Source organism: Melospiza melodia, chromosome 1 (genome assembly GCF_035770615.1).
Source record: "Melospiza melodia melodia isolate bMelMel2 chromosome 1, bMelMel2.pri, whole genome shotgun sequence".
Classification (NCBI taxonomy): domain Eukaryota; kingdom Metazoa; phylum Chordata; class Aves; order Passeriformes; family Passerellidae; genus Melospiza; species Melospiza melodia.
Window position 1 is genome coordinate 111,381,194 of NC_086194.1, and position 19,251 is coordinate 111,400,444.

Below are 19,251 nucleotides of genomic sequence, written 5' to 3' on the forward strand. Positions count from 1 at the left end.
TAGATTCTAGGCTGAGCTTTGGCAAGACTAAATAATAGATTGAAAAATGCAATTATTGCTTACCTACAGAATTCCTTTGCTTGGGAGGTAAGGCATATCTATCAGAAAAGTTGCTGGTTTTTTTCCTCAGGCCTATTCAATAAATAAACGTTACACCAGGATTCTTACACAGAGTATCTTTGAAATGGGTTTTGTATTGATTTTTATAACTACCCTGTTAGATGACGTTATCCCTTAGTGTGTCATGTTTAGATGGGTCCGCCCGGAGCAGGTCACTGAGGTGATAACTGTCATTTGGAGGGACAGAAAAGCAATCATAGCTTTTTCATTACTTACTGTTTTCCCCTGCAAGTGTAGGATCATTTGACATATTATGGTTTCTGTGATTTAAGCTGCATTCTGAAATTAAGTGCTAGAATATCAAGCTGTGGGTTTAGAAAAATAAACTTCATGTCAAAGGAACCACATGCCCCGTAGGTCATAACAAAGATGCAGGAGAAGTGACAGTCCTCAGCATTTAAGAAAAACCAAAACAAATCCCAAATACACCCCCTCCAAAAAATCACTCAGAAAATAAATATGTTTTTATAAGAGGCAAAAGGATCCATAATTGTTAAAGTCATTTCAGATTGCACTTCCCATGTGAGTGAACAATTGAAAAGCAATTTGCAACCTGACCCTCTTCATTTTCCATGCTGAAGCAAAAATATTGTAAAAATACCACCCTTTATTTAATGTATTTATTATGCTCAGAAAAAAAAATCAAGAAAAATTTGTTTTCACCAGCCTTCAAAACACTGCCACATTTCCCTCAAAAGTGACTAAGTTTGTAAGGCAAGTTTTGTATCCATCCAAAATCATTTTAAACCAAATCTATATTAAATCCGTTGGCATAATTGCCAACAGAAAATATAGAATGTCAGAGTTACTAAAACATGTTGATCTAGAACAAAGAAATTTTTCCTATTTTAACTGAGCTTTTGCAATTTTTAAAAATTAATCAAATATCAAGTTAAAACCAGGTTATTTAGCTAATAGACTGGTCTTCTGTCTTGGTTAGATTTTTATATGTAAAGTGGGTTTTAGGGAATTTTAAAAACAGGGCAAAATATCAAGGTGGCCCTTCCCCTGTTAATCTTGAACATTTACTGAGTAGGAACTAACTGTTCATGTACTTAAGGAATCAGCCCTTAAACTGTCACTTTGGGGGTTTTTTTTCATTTATTCAGGATCTTTATTTTGATCAAAATCATATTTTGTTCACAAATTGGTTCGTGCTCCCCTTACATGAAACTTAGTCAATTTGGATTTCATGCTGAAATGCTTAAACCAAGATTAGTAAAATAAACCACCATTCTCTTACCCCACCACTTTCAACAAAGGTAAGTAACCAACAAAATAGCTTTCTTGGGCTTTTGTTTGGTTGGGTTTTTTTTTAAAAAAATAGGCAACCATTACATTAATATTTACTGAAGTGATTATGGACATTGTCTTTCCAAACCATAAATCTATATATTGGTATAAAAAGTATTGTTAGCCTTCATTGACCTTAAAGTGCTCCACAGTAGAGTTACAGTGTTGCTTCTAAAACTAAAGCCTTTATTAGATGCTGCTTATACATATGATTATAGGTATGATTCTTTTAATACTACATTTAGGTTGCTATCTCCAATCCTGAAGAAAAAACTGACCATGAATGAGTTAAATTATTTTTAGAATGTGCTCAGAAATTCTCTGCTTACTTGGCCATAAAAAAAAAAAGTTGATTGAGTTACATACTTCTCTTTTTGTCAGATATTTGAACTATGTTCGGATATCAGCACTATTAAAAAAAAAAAAAAAGAAAATATCCAAACTCAAAAGAATAGGTATTGTGTGAATTAAAAAATAACCATTTGGCATATCTAAAAACCAAACACATTAAAAAAGAAATTGATGGGATGATTTCTAGTGAGTAAGTCTGGTCAGTGTATTCAGTAATTCTATCACTCACAAGAAAAAGCTGTTCAGATTTATCCAGGGATTGGTTGATTAAAGAGAATGGTGAGAATAGGCTGTTCATTCAGAGGCATCCAGATCACATGGCATCATGGCTGTACTCAAATAACATGCATTTTAATATACATTTAATACATTCAGTATTCAGCCAGAGGCATATTTTGAGAGAACTCAAAACCAGGTTTCTGATAGAGTGCTAGTCACCATCTTATTAATTATGAAATATTATTTTTTCTTATTCAGAAGACAGTCTTAAATTTTACTATTTAGGAGTTTAAAGAACCTTTGTATTTTTCTTTTTTTTTTCATATTTGCAAGAAATTATATCACTGGAAGATATTCAAAACCAGTAGTTTTAATTTGGTGTTTTTTCACTGGTTTTCATATGCAAAGTCTTCTGGTTTCTGGATGTCATAAAATTCAAATTGCAGGCACACATTTTTTCCTTGGAAAGAAATTAAATCATCATAACATTGATCACTGCAGTCATTCCCTGAGATTCTAGAGCAGTTTAAGAATCTAAGCTTTTTCAAATTATTCAAATGAGTCTCACTAGAAATATCCACTGTTAATTATGAGGAATTAATAAAAGTCATACAGTGTTCTTTTCAAACATTAATATGCTTCCTCCAAAGGGGAACTAAGAGAGTATTGTGAAGCAAAGTTTATTGTCCCTACAGAAAGATATAACTGTGGGTTAACTGTCAAGGAAATATGACAATACTATCCTTTTTTCACTGACATTATATTTTGAAAACACAGAATATTAAATCAGGATACTATCAGTTATTCTTCCTTCCTTAAATTCAAGCCACAAAAGGTAGTGAAAATTGAGTGAAATTGACATTTTTTAACTTCTCAAATCTCTTTCATGATAAAAAATTAGTTGGATTTTTTTATTGTTATTTTACTGAGAATACTTCCTTTTCTCCCTTACTGGGTCACAGACTTGCCAAATGACTTTACATTGTATCATCTTAAATATGCATTATTGCCTATCATGTCAACCTTCAGAGATATAATCCCAAAAATGTATTCAGGTTGTTTAAAATCCACGCATATAATTCTGATGGAGAAACACTACAAGAATCTATTGTAAAAAAGATCCATTCAACCACAATATATTTATAACTTGTCACAGACTATTAATATGCATCATCCCAACAAAGACTCTCTTTGTTCCAAACCGAAAGTGGAAGAACTGAGTGAAGCTGGGAGGATTCTTGATCCACAGGCTCCTGTTGTTCATTCTTAAGCCGCCATGGCTTCTTTTTCATGGATATACTTATTTACTTTGTCTTCTTTCAGGAATGTAAAAGGAGTTTAAAGCAGCTTTAGCTGGGCTGCAAGATTGGGTTAATAAGATTAAAGCAAATCTTTTCAGTTCTTCAGTCATCTTGCCTTGGGTTTGACTATGTGGTCTGGGAAGCCTTTGAGCTTCAACTGAAACAACTTTCACATTTCCCAAAATGCAAACTTCTTAATTAGCCCCAATCTTCACTGATGGAAGCCAGGTTCTGGAGAGCCATTTTCTACCTGCCACAAAATTGTTGTAGGTACTCGGCAGGTCTGTTCTGTCTCTGTGACACAAGTGTCCAGATGGCCCCAGTAATGCAGCTGTTTCCAAGGAAGGGCCCAGATAGTGAGGAACCATCAGCACCACACACTAACATGTGATTTCTAGGTGTTCCATGTGCTGAGGTGGCACTGCACTTCTGGGAGCTTGGATCACTAAGGCTGGGTCATTCATTTCCTCTTCCTCACGTCCACACAGTGTCTGGTTTATGGCCTAATTTACTGTAGTGTTAAGCATGTCACATTCATTTCTGTCAGAAAACACTCTAATTTTTCAACAAAATAATATAAACTAACATTTTTTTAAAAGTCAAATATATCACAGAAATTAAATATCTTTACATCCTGTTTAGCCAACATTGTCCAGCAGAAAACCATACCAAAAAATCTGAGAAAAAACCCCAATATTATAGAGTCATCAATATTTTCCTAAAACTTTTCTCCCACTACAATACAACGACATAACATTTCTTTGAGATTTTCTATTGAAACAGCATTTATTTTACTCTTTCTAACCTAGAAAATAATTTCCACAGATTAATTTTGTTGAATCCATTATTTTTTGCAAGGAGGTTACATTTTAGAAAAAGAAACAAAATTATTTTCTAGAGGTAAACAAGATTCAGTGCACTTGATAGAATAGCATGAAATAAAATCGCTGGAAATTCAAGAGCAGTGATTCCAAACATCAATTTACATATCTATACTTAGCTTATGTTACTTTTGTCAGTGTTTGTGATCTAAAATACCAGCATGTAAAAACTGTCTGCCAGAACAGGATACCAGATTTTTGTAAAAGGCTCCAGTGGAGAGATCTATCTGGGGAACTTGAGATCATCATATATGGCACAAAACCTGAGTAAACTTGTACAAAATGTTAATAATGTATAGAAACAGTAGGTCCAAGGAAACATGAATCAGTGGGGAAGAAATAACCCAGTACCCCTTGAGAAGCCATGTGCTTGCAGTTTTTTAGTGATCTCTGTAGGACTGAAGGTGAGGGTGATCTGGTTGAAATACTATATTTTGAATTTTACAAAGCTATCTGCCTGATCTCTTGTGGTAGGCTCCAAAAGAAATTAAAACTTTAAGGTGCAACACAAATACCTATCTGCATAGTATGGAACAAAAAGAAGGATAAATTGTCATTTTGGAGAGGTAGGTCAATAATGCAGACTGGTAGGAATCTGCATTAACTTCTGCAGTGTCCAAATAAGGCTGTCATTGCTAACTTGTTCAAGGTTCTCAAGTTGGAACATCTAGGTATGTGAAGCCTAGGACAAATGTTAACCATTATTTAGGAGAAAATAAAACATTACTTCAGGTGACATTCTGGTCCCACAGAGGATAAAACAGCACTGGGAGAGGGAGTGAGGAGGATCTGTGACACATTTTCCCTACAAAGAACAGCTAAAGAGATAATAATTACCATATGGAAGAAAGATAACAGTCCATAAATAGATTTATGAGAAAGTGATATAAAACCAGAAGCAACCTGGATGAATCAAAATACTGCATTTAAAGGAGTGATACTGTACCACGTAATGAATACCAGAAGCAGAAATTCCTGGATATGTTCACAGAAAAAAATCAAAGAAAGGGCGCTGTCCTTGACTCACCCTGTCCACATGCTGCTCACAACTAGGAGGGTGCACAGGGGGGATTATCACTGCTTCCCTAGGCATCTGCTGCTAGTCACAAATGAAGAAAGGAATCCAGGATAAGATGGACTCTTTCATCTGACCCATCATGGCAGCACTAATGTTTTTATTCAGGAACCCCTGGCATTAGAGAGGCGAAACAATGTCAATTAGCTGATTAGCAGTATCCTGCAACAGGGAAAAGCAGATGCTCTTAAACTAAATTGCTCTATTTGGAACGCATACAGGGCTGCAGCAGAAGTTCCCACAGAGATCTTGCAGGCTGGCCAGCTGCAGTCCTGCTCAGCACAGCTCCATGTCCATCCCAGGGGCGTGAGGCAGGACAGGAGGTTATTGCCCACCTTTGTGATGCACCCATCCAAGCTCACTGCAGGACCACCTACTTTAGAGGCACACCACACATACAATCCTGGTATTACTTGTTTCTTTCTTTTAAGTTGCTGACACTAAACCTACAAGCTTTTTGAGATCAAGGCTGCCTGAAAATTTATATATGTGAAACAGACAAATGTCAGTGTCCACCTCTATTACCTTATGGGTTTGGTTGTGTCCTTCATTTATGGTCCATGCAATTGAAAAAATGCTTTGACCCTACAGAAGAGCCTCTATTAGAATCAGAATTGATACAGATCTCTTTACCAGTCAACAAGAACTAAAAGGAGACAGAAGGAATATAATGACTATAAAACTTTTTAATTTAATTTGGATAGCCAGGGCTAGTGCTTTGAAATCATACGATTTCAGCCACTGTAAGGAATCATCACAGATCAAAAACAAAGTCTTTGGAGTGGCTTGTACTCTAATATTTTTGGATTTCTCTTAAGTGCCACTTAGGTCTGAATTTCTTTGATTTAAGGATAGCTATGTTATCACTACTATGTTTTATTGTCATTAAATGGCACGTCCACTTTCAGCTGTAATCAAGATTTTTCTTGTGTGGTAATATAGGGTCTGGTTATAGGACTTTTGCTAAGAGAGAGTGTTTGTAATTCACAGAGCACTTTGAGATTTGCAAGCAGGGTCTCATAATTCAGTCTAAAGAATAATAATGGAAGGCAGTGGAATTAAATTATTAACATTATATGTACACTCAATTTTGTTTCAACTGACTTTTCATCATGAGGACTTTTCTTGACATATAAATATGAACATCTATGAAGGAGGGAGATTTTTTTGATTGTTGTGAGAGAATGAGAAGGATAAGAATAAAAGGAAATTAGTCACTTGGATAAAAACTTCAGCCAGGAACTGAGTATTACTACAGGCAGAAGCACACAGTCCTCACAAGAATTGTGCGAAATAGAGAGCTCTAATCATCCGCATCTTTTTGCATTTAGGCATAATCAACTGAAAAGGGAAGTGAGGCATATTTTGTCAGGGTTATGCAAACCACAATTTTTGTGAAGATACCATCTCAAAGCTGAACACAATGGCTACTGAAGCTTTTTGCCTATGACCAGTTTTGCAATAGTCTCCACAAATCCACACCACAAATCATGAATCATAAAACCAACACACAAAAAAATACCTGAGTCCCAGAGACATTGCCACATCATGGCCAGATCCAAAGAGAACTAAAGCTGAAGAAGTGGACTATAGGTAAATTTAGCAGCCAATGTCCAAAACAGCAATTCTGAAACGTGTGACTGTTCAGGAGCATCTTCTTCACAGAAGAGAAAAATTTCCTGTTTACTACTCTGTTAGCTCTGTTCTTCTCTAAGTGAAAACTATATTATGCTTTGGTATTCAGAAGAACACAGTGCTATACATAAAATATACAATTTGGAGTGTTTTATTCAGAAATAATTCTGAAATCTGTTAAGGTAAAATAGTTCTGGTAAATTAATATATTTCAAATGTCAGATACACTTTGTGAACTCTTTACAAGCCAAAATGGGAGAAAAACAATAACAATTATTATTTTTTGTGAACAACACAACTCTTCCACCAACCAATATTAGGCTATTATAGTTTAGGATAAGCTGTTGCCCTCTCAATAATAAATTTGTACTGATTACATATTCTATCCAATTAATAAATTAATTCTTAAAAATGTCTGGCATTCACTCCATTGAGACTGACTTGCTCTAAATTTCAAAAAATGCAAGCTACTGTGTTGCTGTACAACTTATAGCTATATACCTGCCTGCGTTTATTTCTAACTTTAGCAAATGTTTTAACTTATTATCCCCTTTTATGGATGAAACATTAATTATACATTTTACTCTAATCAGTGCATTTCACTTTATTTCAATGTCCCTATATTTCAGTTTCTTTTCATCATATATTTGACTTGAAAAACACTGGGGATTTTTTATTCTTTGCCTTAAATTGTTTCATAGAAATTACACAAATTGACCAAAATAATTTCTTCATTAAATCTAAGTAATGAGTTCCAGAGTCTTTCTACTGTCTCCCAAAGGAGAGCTGCCATTCCAGAAGGCCAGGTATGCTGGAGATGATGTTCAGTAGTGTCTCTAGGAGAGAGAATCAGTATTCTGTTTAGGAGATAGTTACTAGTTGTCACAGACACATTTTATGAAAAATCCTTTCCTTAGGATTTTTCCTCCTGAGAACCTGAGAGGCCTCAGGAACAAAATGGAAACAATGGTTATCTGCTGCTGTGGAATGCAACAGGTGGAGCTGTGATTGGTCTCGTGTGGTTGTTTCTAATTAATGGCCAATCACAGTCAGCTGGCTCGGACTCTCTGTCCGAGACACAAACCTTTGTTATCATTCTTTCTTTTTCTATTCTTAGCTAGCCTTCTGATGAAATCCTTTCTTCTATTCTTTTAGTATAGTTTTAACATTAAAATAATAAATCAAGCCTTCTGACACATGGAGTCAGATCCTCATCTCTTCCCCCATCCTAAAACCCCTGTGAACACCGTCAAAACTAGTTACCAGTCTCTGTGTTCAAAATCACTGGCCATATTCTCCAGCTGTCTGCTCACTTGTTTTCTGATTAAATTTAACCCACTTAGAAGACTTTCTCTTTTCCCAAACAAATTATTCTCCTAAGACATTCAGGCTATGAGAAATGCCAAGACATTTATGCAAATATGAATAGTTTGAAGTATCATCTAGTTCAGTAAAACAGAGCGCAAAGGAGAGGCCAGCAAATATCTCATAGCATGCACATCCTTAGCTGTTGTGGCAATGTGCCTCAGAGAATGTGTCACACTGGAGGAACCAGGGCTCCTCTCAGTCCTGCCAGTGGCAGAGAAGGACCTGGGGACTTTAGCAACTCTATGGGTCAACAGTTGGTCCTGTGAGTCAGCCATGGGTCCATGGTGTAGAAGAGAAGAAGAAAAGGTACAGGGATAGAACTCATCAAATTGTGCAAAACCCTGAGGGAAGGAAGCAAAAAAACAGAGCCAGGCTCTTTTCAATGGCACCCAGTACAAGACCAGAAGCAATGGACTCTCACCAAAACACAGGAAGTGCCATCTGATAATGAGGAAGAACATTTTACTGCGAGGGTAACCAAGCACCGACACTGTATTTTGTCATTACAGTTTCCAATATGAGTGCTTTGTAATTTGAGGGCACTGATGTATTTACACAGCATATTTTGGATAAAAGATCTTTTCCTTGTGTGTTTTTTCACGGTAATGAAGTACTGGTTTAGAATACTCAGAAGAGTTCACTGAGTCGTACAATTCACCCACTTAGAAATACGTAGAAAAGTTTCTAGGACGTTATCTAAAAATGGGGCCAGCACAATAAGCTTCCCATAGCTGTTTTTCAGTTCTGCTAGGAAGACTAAAAAGCTGCTGTCAAGCTCCATTTTATTTGATGTAGGATGCCAGTTTCAAGAAATATGCTGATTTTTACAACTAAATTAGATTACAACCATATTTAATGAAAAAGCAGGTCTCTACTGATGTTTCTAAAGCTTTTCTATTGCATAAAGAATCAGCAGTGACTCACATTGTTATCTGTAACAGAGTTTATGAACTGTAAGACATAAATAAGTTAATCATATCTCTGTTGCCTCAATAATATGAATTAATAAGGTGTTGAATGGATTGTGGAAATTAATTTATTCTACTGAAATGACATTATATATTTGTATGGAAAAGAATGAAAATCTACTTTTGAAGCCATAAAGAAATTGAAATTTTAATAAAATTTGCACTGTAGCTTCATAGAACTGTTGGAGTTGGAAGGGACTTTAAGACTATCTGATTACAATTTCCCTGCCATTACAGGTACACCTTCCACTAGACCAGGTTGCTCAAAGCACCATCCAACCTGGCCTTGAACACTTCCAGGGACGGAGCACCCACAACTTCTCTGGGAAACCTGTTCCAGTGCCTCTTTACTGTCTGAATAAAGAATTTCTTCCTATTATCTACTCTAAACCTGCCTTTACCCCTTGTCCTGTGACTCCATGCCCTTGTAAGAACTCTCTCTCTAGCTGTCTTTTAGGCCCCCTTTAGGTACTGCAAGGCCCTTGTGCAGTGCCTCCAGAGCCTTCTCTTCTCCAAGCTGAACAGCACCAACTCTCTCAGCCTGTCTTCATAGGAGAGGTGCTCCAGCTCTGATCATTTTCCTGGCCCTCCCCTGGTGTTGCTCCAACAGGTTCCTGTCCTGGAGCACCAGAACTTAATGCAGTGCTCCAGGTGGGGTCTCAGGAGAGCGGAGCAGAGAGGGAGAGTCACCTCGCTGGCCCTGCGCTGCTGGCTGCGCTGGTTTTAGTGCAGCTCAGGTTGTGGTCAGCTTTCTGGGCTACAAGCACACACTGCCAGGTCATGTTGAGCACCAACACCCCCAGGTCCTTGTCCCCAGGGATGTTCTCACCCAGCCCATATCTGTACTTGGGATTGCCCTGGCCCAGGTGCAGGACCTTACCTTTGGCTCCATTGAACTTCACAAGGTTTGAACCCACCTTTCAAGCCTGTTAAGATCCCTCTGGGCAGCATCCCTTCTTTCCAGTCAACTGAGCCACACAGCTTGGTGACATGGATAAAATTGCTGAGGGTGCACTGAAGACCACTGTCCATGTCACTGACAAAGATGTTAAACCATACTGCTCCCCACACTGACCCCTGAGAAAGCCACTTGTCACTGGTCTTCACTTGGACCTGAAGCCATTGCCTTGCAAACCTGCAAGCGTGACCATGCAGCCAATTCCTATTCTCCAAGTGGTTCATCCATCAAATTCAAATCTCAAGTTTAGATAAAGGGTTGTGTGGGACACTGTCAAATGCTTTGCTCAAGTCCAGGTAGACGGCATCAGTCAGTCTTCCCTTAACTACTGACATCATAAGCACATCATAGAAGGCCACCAGATTTGGCTGAGTGTATTTTCTCAGGCAAACACATCTATCATTTACTGTGTAACTCTACCATGATTGTCCTTTGGAAGGAAGACACTGGGATGTCAATGAGAAAAGACCCCCTGCATTAATGTCTCCAACCTGGTCAGTCCAAAGGTCTCAAAGTAAGCAGTTCATGGAGCTTCACAGTATCAATGCAGGCACAGAGACCCGACCCTTAACAACCAAAGCTGGTGACCAAATAGGAAAAAAAGGAGAATTCATCTACAAAAGTAGTAACCATCCCACACTGGACACCTTATGAGGTGGTTTAGCATAAACTGAAACCCCAAGGATGCATCTCTGTGTCTTTGTGCCCAGGGATATGCTTTCAGCAGGCTGTCTTTGCTCAGAAATCCTGTTGCAGGAGATTGAATCTGAATGGTGTTAATTAATATTACTCTTTATATGCTCATTTCATTTGTATCAGACACCATGTCTTCCATTACAGTTTAGCTCACGGGTACTTCTAAAATATATGATTTCTCTAAAAAGAAAAGTTTCACATATGAACAAGCAAGATGATGTGAAATGTACAGCTTTAAACCAGCTGAGAATCCAGCCCAGAAAGTGTCCAAAACTGAAAGTGCCTCTTCTGATGCACCATTTTCCACACCTGTCCATAACACTTTATTTACTACATGGTTTTGTCATTATTTGTAGGCACCGGCACAGATGCACACAAACAACTGTGTGGATGAATTTCTGATGTGATATTACATGCCTTTACTTTCAGTCCAAAGCTCCGCTAGACCCAGTTGATTCTGAAATAAGTGCTTTCAGGAAGCATATTGGAATAACTTGAAGAATATTTCTTCTGTTTCTACTAATAAAGGAAAGGATTCAAGCCACATCTGTACTGTTGAATTTCCAGACAAGGTGTGCTTGTTCTACCAAGGATATGCCAATAATTCAAGACAATCAGCAGGTGACATTACAGAGGAAAGTCTGAACCAACAAGCTGTACAAACAAAATAGCAATCATAAGATTTAATGCATTTCTGATGTACATTTAAGGCATTGACACTGGGCCACAGATGTACATGTGTTGTGTTTTATCTTGTTGAGATATGGCTTGTGAGAACCTATTATAGCACATCATCACCCACAAGTACTGGGCCCAGCAAAGGAAAAATTCCATCACACATTACTCCTGCAGATATATTAGAGAAACAAATTGTACTTGGAATTGAAAAGTCACAGGCTTATTCTGTCTTAATAAATTCCTGCCAAAAGGCTAAGTGTAAAACTAGAAATACTTCCCAAATGTTGTTACTGTATTATCATCTCTGACATCTCAAGGGCTGCTGGGGGAATCGTCTAGATATCATTTCAGAGTTCTCACAATAAATCTGGGAGTTTTTTAACCATTTTTTAAATCTACTTGGTTTTATGTAGCCTGTACTTTTTTGAGTTTCCTGTACTTGAAATTTAGCATCTCCTTTACCAAAAGGCAAAGGCTGCTTAATAACAAAAATTCTGACACGTTGGTGGTGTGATGATACCATACACTTCAAAATCATAGATACACCTTCAAATCTTACTTTAACATTGCCAAAGACACAGCCTGAAATTCTGTGATGCATCAAAAGAATCTTAATAGATCTCATTCTGCTCCTACACTGCCATATTTATTCTAGATTATGCATCACATTTTGAACATTTTTTATTCTGTTATCAATTCTTTCAACTCTTGATTGTTTTCTAGCACACATACCTTGTAACTCATCTAAATGTCATGGTAACATAAAAATATTATAAAGTTCTCCATTACATTTCTGTTCTCTTATATTTTCGATTCTTTACCTCTTTTACTGAATACATGAGGAGTTTATAACACACTGGTACGAGGGAGACAACGTGCACTAGGAAAGAGCACTTTTTTCGAAACTATTCCAAAATAAGCTGTCTTTCATGTCAGCTAGGAAAACCATTTTGTCCCATGTTATTTCTGCTACAACTAAACGTAAAAAAAAAATAAAAATAAAAAACCAACAAAAAAACCAACCAACCCAACAAAAAAAGCCCAGAGAAATGCACAAAGTGCGCCTATGCCATCAACTTAATGACTCAATTACCCTGCTTCTTTGACAGGCAACACTTCAGAAGTGCTGATATTTCCTGGGATTGAGCAATATCAATTAAGCAATGCTTACCCAGGCAGCACCCAGGCCTGGCTGAAAACTTAGGTAGGCAGGTACTAGGATGAGACATCTTGCTTTGTTGCCCATTCCAGTCTTCCAATACCTTACATTCAAAACCACATTCATCCCACCCTCCTCTGCACATGTTGCACACCCTCAGCTTCACTTCACTGAACATAACTATCTCTGTTCCAACATAAGGTTATATGAATTCTGAAAGAAACTTTAGTAGATTTTGTAACTGAGTCTCAATGAGAAAAAAAACTTTTAGATCAAGAAAAAACAACCCTGACAGGTGCTTTTATCTATCCTATGCAAGGCATGGGGTAGCTTCCAGTGAGAAGATGTCTGTGCTTGTCTAGAGGAGCTGATCAGGACATTCTGTGGTGAGGGCTATGAACAACAACTGGCCAGAACTGGGCCTTGGTGTTTTCAGTCTAGAAACATAAGCAAAGACATTCCAGGTCAGGTTCATTACCACACTGAGTCATGTATCCCAGCAAACACTGGTACAGCATGGTGTGATGAAAAAATAAACTGAAATTGTAAGAAAAATGCATTAATTAAATTTAATGTTTAATATGAAACAGGAAATTATGTATCCCTTGTGAGTAAAGTTTTGCCTTATGAAACACGGTTGTGGACTCTGTCTATCAGTGTGCTTAATTTTTATGCTTATTACTTTTTTGCTCAAATAATTCAACGCTCTCAGTGTTAAAGTAATAAAGTATTTGTGTAAAAATAATTGCTGCCTTGTGGTGCAAGAAGTCCTACCACGTTATTCATACAGCAGAAGAATAATGTGAATAGCAATTGTCATCTTGCTTTTCCTCAATCCTGTATCTTTTATCATTCTGTGCTTCCTTCCTAAAATGTTCCAGCACTTTTTTATACGAGAATGTGGACAGCTCTAGATTTTCAATGTCATTCCTTCACAGGTGAAGACAACATAAATTTCTCACCAATCCTTCACCTTCATCCTTGTGCATGTCCCCATGCATTCTTTTGGAGGTGAGGAATTGGCAACTGCAAGTACTTTGGGTAATGAGGGTGCTTTATCAAGTATCTAGTTTTTTGGGAGGATGTCTTTCTTTCTTTTCTTTCCCATAAGTGTAATTTTCTTACAGTTAAAGTTGATATGGCTACTGCTGAGCTTTGTGTGAGTTCACATCTAGTGTTCCAAGAGACCTCCAAACCTCCTCCAAGCTTAAAGTGATCAGACATTTAGTGATCAGCCATTTCTGTCTTTGTTACAGCATCTTGCAAAACCAGAACAGCAGTTTGCTCCTGGCTGTGTACAGGCTTCTCCACAGAGCACTTTACATCAGCAATCAACAGGTAGGCCAGATAAACACAGGTCTTGAAATAATGAAGTAGCAGCTTGTCATTTCAGCTGTGATGGAAGTCAGCAACAGTGGTGTCAGGTATGAAAATGTGCAGTAGAGAGGGGTGATCTTGTTCTCTGGCATCTGAATAAGACAGAGAAGACAACTGGGTTTCACAGTTGCGCATCAGTGCCTCAGTTTAAAACTCGTTAATGTTAACAGGCCCTGGTAAATGAGTGAAAAGAAAATTGATCATTAAATGGTGCAATTAAATGTATGAACAAGACATACAGATACCAGAATCTTTCTGTGTACTGAATGTAGCAGCCTTATAGGCAACAAGCTTACAATGTACACCTGCAGATCCCACTAAATTGTTTGGATTGCACACTTTACTGTAGGTCAGGGCTGTTAATCACCAGAACGCCCCAGGGCAGCCACATACAGCCTTATTTATGGGCAAATCAAGAAACTGAAATACTGAACCGTGCCTGATTAGCTGCACTAATATGCTACTTGTGGCTAATTTCTGAGCTGCTTAATTCGCAGGTGTTTGCCCCAGCCAATAAATCATGCTTTCTACCTCCTCTTTGCACTCATGACCTGCCATGCATATGTGCAGCCTGTTTAAGTGACAAGCAGGAAATAATTGATGGTGCATTAAATCACTCTGGTGCTTAGTGAACTGGCTCCCCTTTGAAACAGGCCCTGCTATGTTCTCACTCCCAGGCTCATTTCAGATGTTATTGTAACCCAAGTCTTCTGTGCCACTGCTCGCAACCTTTCAAAGGTACAATGTGTACATTTCCTCATTTTTATTTGTTTTACTTGTAGAGCACATGATTTGCATAAGCCATCGCTATTAAATTTTCCACAACAGTTAATCACCAATGTGATGAAACAGAACAAAATTCCCTGGACTGAGAAGCTGGGAAGGAACATACCAGGAGCTTTGGCAGATCCAGCCCTGCTCTGCACAAGAAGAATACGAATAATAAGAATAATAAGAAGCTGTCAGCTATAAGGTGTTCTCAGTCATGTTTTGTGCCAACCATCACTAAGTTCCTCACCCTGATTTCCTTCCTTCAGGTGAGACAGAGGGATCTGAAAGTTGAACTCACAATTCACTTCTACCTCTTTCTTAGTCACAATGTAGCAGACTCATGTTCTTTCCTGTATCTCAACCCAAAACCACTGAGAAATTGCAAACTTTCCAAGCTTTAATTGAAAATGTTGTTGAGAGTACACTGGAAGGCCCAAAAGCAGGAAAGACTATTTTTCCATCTGTCTTATGACATATTAACAAGGGGTTCAGTGAAGTAATTTTTATTTGGGGGGAATCTGTGTTATTCATATTACATTGTACCTAAGATCATAGTTCCTCAAAGAATTCTGGATGAATCACAAAAATCTTTTCTGTATGTCCATCTTTCCAATGTCCTTTGGAGCAAAGGAGAAGAGGCAAGACCTAACCACTTCTTTCCACTTTAAGGAGTCTTAACACTGTTCATGATAAAGTTCCTTAGCCTTCATTCTGACATCTAAATAGAATAATCTCAAAGGAAAGGATTTCAGCAAATAAGTAAAGATTCTGGGGTTTGATCAGTTTTACTTGCTATTTATGAGTTATACTGACTCCAAAATGGGTAATGAGGTAGTGTGCTATTAATGTATTACACAAAGTTTAGTGGTAATCTACAAACCACAATGTTGTTAGAACTTTTGTGGTGACGGCTAAATTGGGGATTTCTTGAGCTGTTTATTCTAGGGGCACTTAAAAATGACAATATTTGCTTAAAAGAGTTTTAAATTTCTACATGTACACTTACCTGGGAGGACTTCTCCTGCTGCAGCTAAGGGCAGCAGAGGAAAATTCACCCTTTCATAGAGAAGGCAGCTAATTAAAGACAAATTAAAAGAAAATGAAAAAAAGGGATAAAATGCCTACAAGTGACAGAAAATTTTTTAAAGATCATGTATTAGCCATTAAAATTCACAGTGAATCACTCCTACCACCAAAACATACTTCTCATGTGTTTCATTGGAAATTGAACAGCTGAACAGAAAAGGTAAAGAAAGCAATAGCAAATCTGAAAAAAGGGTAATTATCCTCCTTATTTGTAGCCAACTGAAAATGTCTAAAAAAAGCAAAAATTTAGACAAATTGCAGAAAAATTCCCCCACACAGTAAGGCGCATAAAAATGGAAATAACTTTTTTAAAGCATGGGAAAAAAAATTAATACCAAAACAAGAAACTGTTTGGGTTTTTTTCCAGACTTGATATGTAATCTATGAAGTGAGCAGAAGGTCAAAGTTTATACAGAGAACTTACATGCGCTATAGTAGCCAGCAGTAAAGTTACAATACTGAGTTACATGACCATGTAGCCTGACCTAGCATGGTAATTTTATGTTCTTATCTTCTGAGATTGTCAAACTAAAGTTCTGCTGACAGGGTGCTCTTTCCTGCTCTTCTATACTTTCCTTGAATGCCAAGAGAATATTTTTTGACTTCTGGGGAAGCTGTAAAGGCATGCTTTGCTGTAGACTTGCAAAAGAGTTGGGTTATGATTGGGATTAGGAGTGGTTTTTATTGGATTTTTAAACTTCAAGGCCAGAAAGAGGTATTATGTTTGCCTAAAGTAATTTCCTTTGCTATCCAGTTATGGCATTTTTTCCTAAGCAATTTCTGAATCAGACGGAATTATTGTTTTCTGTTAAAAAGGAGTTTGTTTAGATTTAGAGACATTATGAAGAAACAAACATTTCTGTATAAGGACATAACATTTTTACTCTATTTATTACTGAAAATTTGTTTTTCTTTTGGTGCCTAATTTTCTAAGAATCCTACTAGAGAATAATGCAGTGCCTGCAATTAGTATCATTTCAGTTTAACAGACCGCGGTGTTTTGACTAAAAATATGTTTTCCTTTAAATTTAGTTTTCTTGGAAATGAATATTTGGGGTCAGGGTTTTTGTTTTGTTTTGGGTTTTTTTAGTTAAAATAGACTTTTCTTTGTTTTTTCTGTATTACCTAAAAATTTCATAACCTTCTTATTAAATATTTTTATGTGCTTTCTCAGGGATTAGAAAATTGTTATTGAAACTAATTGTTAAATCAATTAAATTCAATCATGGATTTATTTAAGAAATGTAACACCTTCTATGACATGTTCAGTAGATAATTCAGGTAAATAACACTTGAATAAATAAGTGCTATAAATTTCAGCTTGATGATGGGTCACAAATAAATAATAATATAACTGAAATGGGGAGTCAAGGAGTGAACAAATTTGTACAGATCTTCAGTTCTTCGCTTATAACCTGTTGAAAGTGTTTCCAGGAATAAATTACTTTGTGGTCAGCTGATGTCCATGGGAAAACACCAGGTGAATTTGAAGTGGACAGGGATAGAAAATACACACACACACACACATATTACCAGTATCTCTACTTGATATTTTGGGTATCTTAGGACTTCTTGTACCAACCTAGAGAAATCATCAAGACAATATTCATTGGCTCAGTTCTGTACCCTTTTTAAAGTCCAGGGCAATGTGAACATGGTGCATTGGACACAAAAACTGCTTTCTGAAAACTAATCTTAATATTATTCCATTGTCATTCTGGTAATTTTTGTGGTATTTCAAAGAAAATTACTGAAATTTTCATTAGGATTTACATAAGGCTCTGATCAGGACAATCAAATAATATAATTTATTTTTGTTTGCATTTTTTTTTTCTTTCCTCACTCACTTTCTTTTATAATACAGATAAACCTGTGCCTCACTCATGCTACCATCCTGTTTAGCAGACACACAACAAACTGATGCAAGGATCATAATTGTGGATTTGCAGACCAATTTTTCACACTTCTGAAATAGTCTGAAAATCTAATCTGAAGGTTCTGCTCTTTCAAAAAAAAGAAATTGTTAAATAAAGTGAAATGTACTTATAAGTTCCTTTAAACTGTCTTGATTTTTATGTTTGTTTCCTCTTACAAACATATTTTTCCTAGTTCGAACTTCAGTGAATTCAATAACCCTGAACTTTCAAGGCTGCAAAAAAGTCACAGGGTGTTACAATAAATCCTACAAGAAGAAGCTTGTAGGATAAAATGAGCTCCTAAATTCTGGAGGGGCGTATCAAGATGAGGACTAACACTAGGCTGTGATCACTAGCTGGGTGGGCACCAGTAGAATTCTGAAAGAGTTTGCTGAAGTTTCTCTATCTTGTCAAAGTGATGAGGTAAGTAGAGAGTTAAGATAGTTTGGGTAGTTTAGATACTTTAATTGCTCCTGTGCATATTCACAATGCTCTGAGTGTTTTAGAAATTGAAACTACCCCATGTCATTTTTGTGCTGCAAATTATTTCTGATTTTGGGCACTAATCCTGAAAATATACTCTGTGCTAGAAATAACCAAAAGATATTTGCAATTTAAGTACATATTAACAAAGATACCTATTATTATTGAATTTGGGTTTTGTTTGCTTCATTGTTCTTGAATTCATTTCTCAGTTGAATACCCACTCTTTCTTCACATTCTGGATCACCAAAGAAATTCTCTATGACAATTCATAAAAGGAAAATGGAAAGATATAATGCAACTTAGCAATCCAATCCAATTGTCACATTGCTGAAATGTAAGCATGGAAAGGGGATATGGGAACGTCAAGAAGTGTGACTTCTGTATTTAAGAATTAAAGTTGTGCCAGACTTTACTGTCAGAATACCTTTTCAGGAGGCAGAAATGAAAGTTTATATTACAAAGGTCACTCAGAGAAGAAGAATGTCACGAAGTTAAGTACATCCAGGAAAGCTCAGATAATAAGGAATATCTTTTTCAGCACTAAAATGATAGATTGCAAGAATGGCAAAAAAGAACATGGCAGAGAGAAGGGGAAATCAAGACAAGAGACAAATAAAATAGAAGGGTAATACAAGTGAATCTGTAGAAATCATAAAAGAAACTCTTGGAAACAAGAGTGAAACTTATTGAATAAACTAAAACTTATTCAGAACATTCAGATGGCAAGATTCAGAAAAATCACCAGCAGAGTGGCATCTCAGCTGATTGAAAGATGCTTGACAGATATATTTTTTAAAAATTGTCATGTGTTTTCATATAACACTATATGAATAATTTAACAGCAATGCCAAGATTTATGAAAATAGTATTATAAGTAAATTTTCAATGCCTGAGACAAGACATTGTGGGGGTT

General features: G+C 36.8%; 1 long non-coding RNA gene across 1 annotated transcript in view; it reads left to right on the forward strand.

Annotated features, from left to right (window-relative positions):
• The window catches only part of LOC134430081 (uncharacterized), an 87,694-nt gene extending 72,621 nt beyond the window's left edge, over window positions 1-15,073 (forward strand). Inside the window, exons 3-4 of the long non-coding RNA XR_010030728.1 lie at window positions 13,959-14,040; window positions 14,862-15,073. This is a non-coding gene — a long non-coding RNA (uncharacterized LOC134430081). The remainder of the gene's footprint in view (window positions 1-13,958; window positions 14,041-14,861) is intronic.
• Window positions 15,074-19,251: the final 4,178 nt, after the last annotated feature.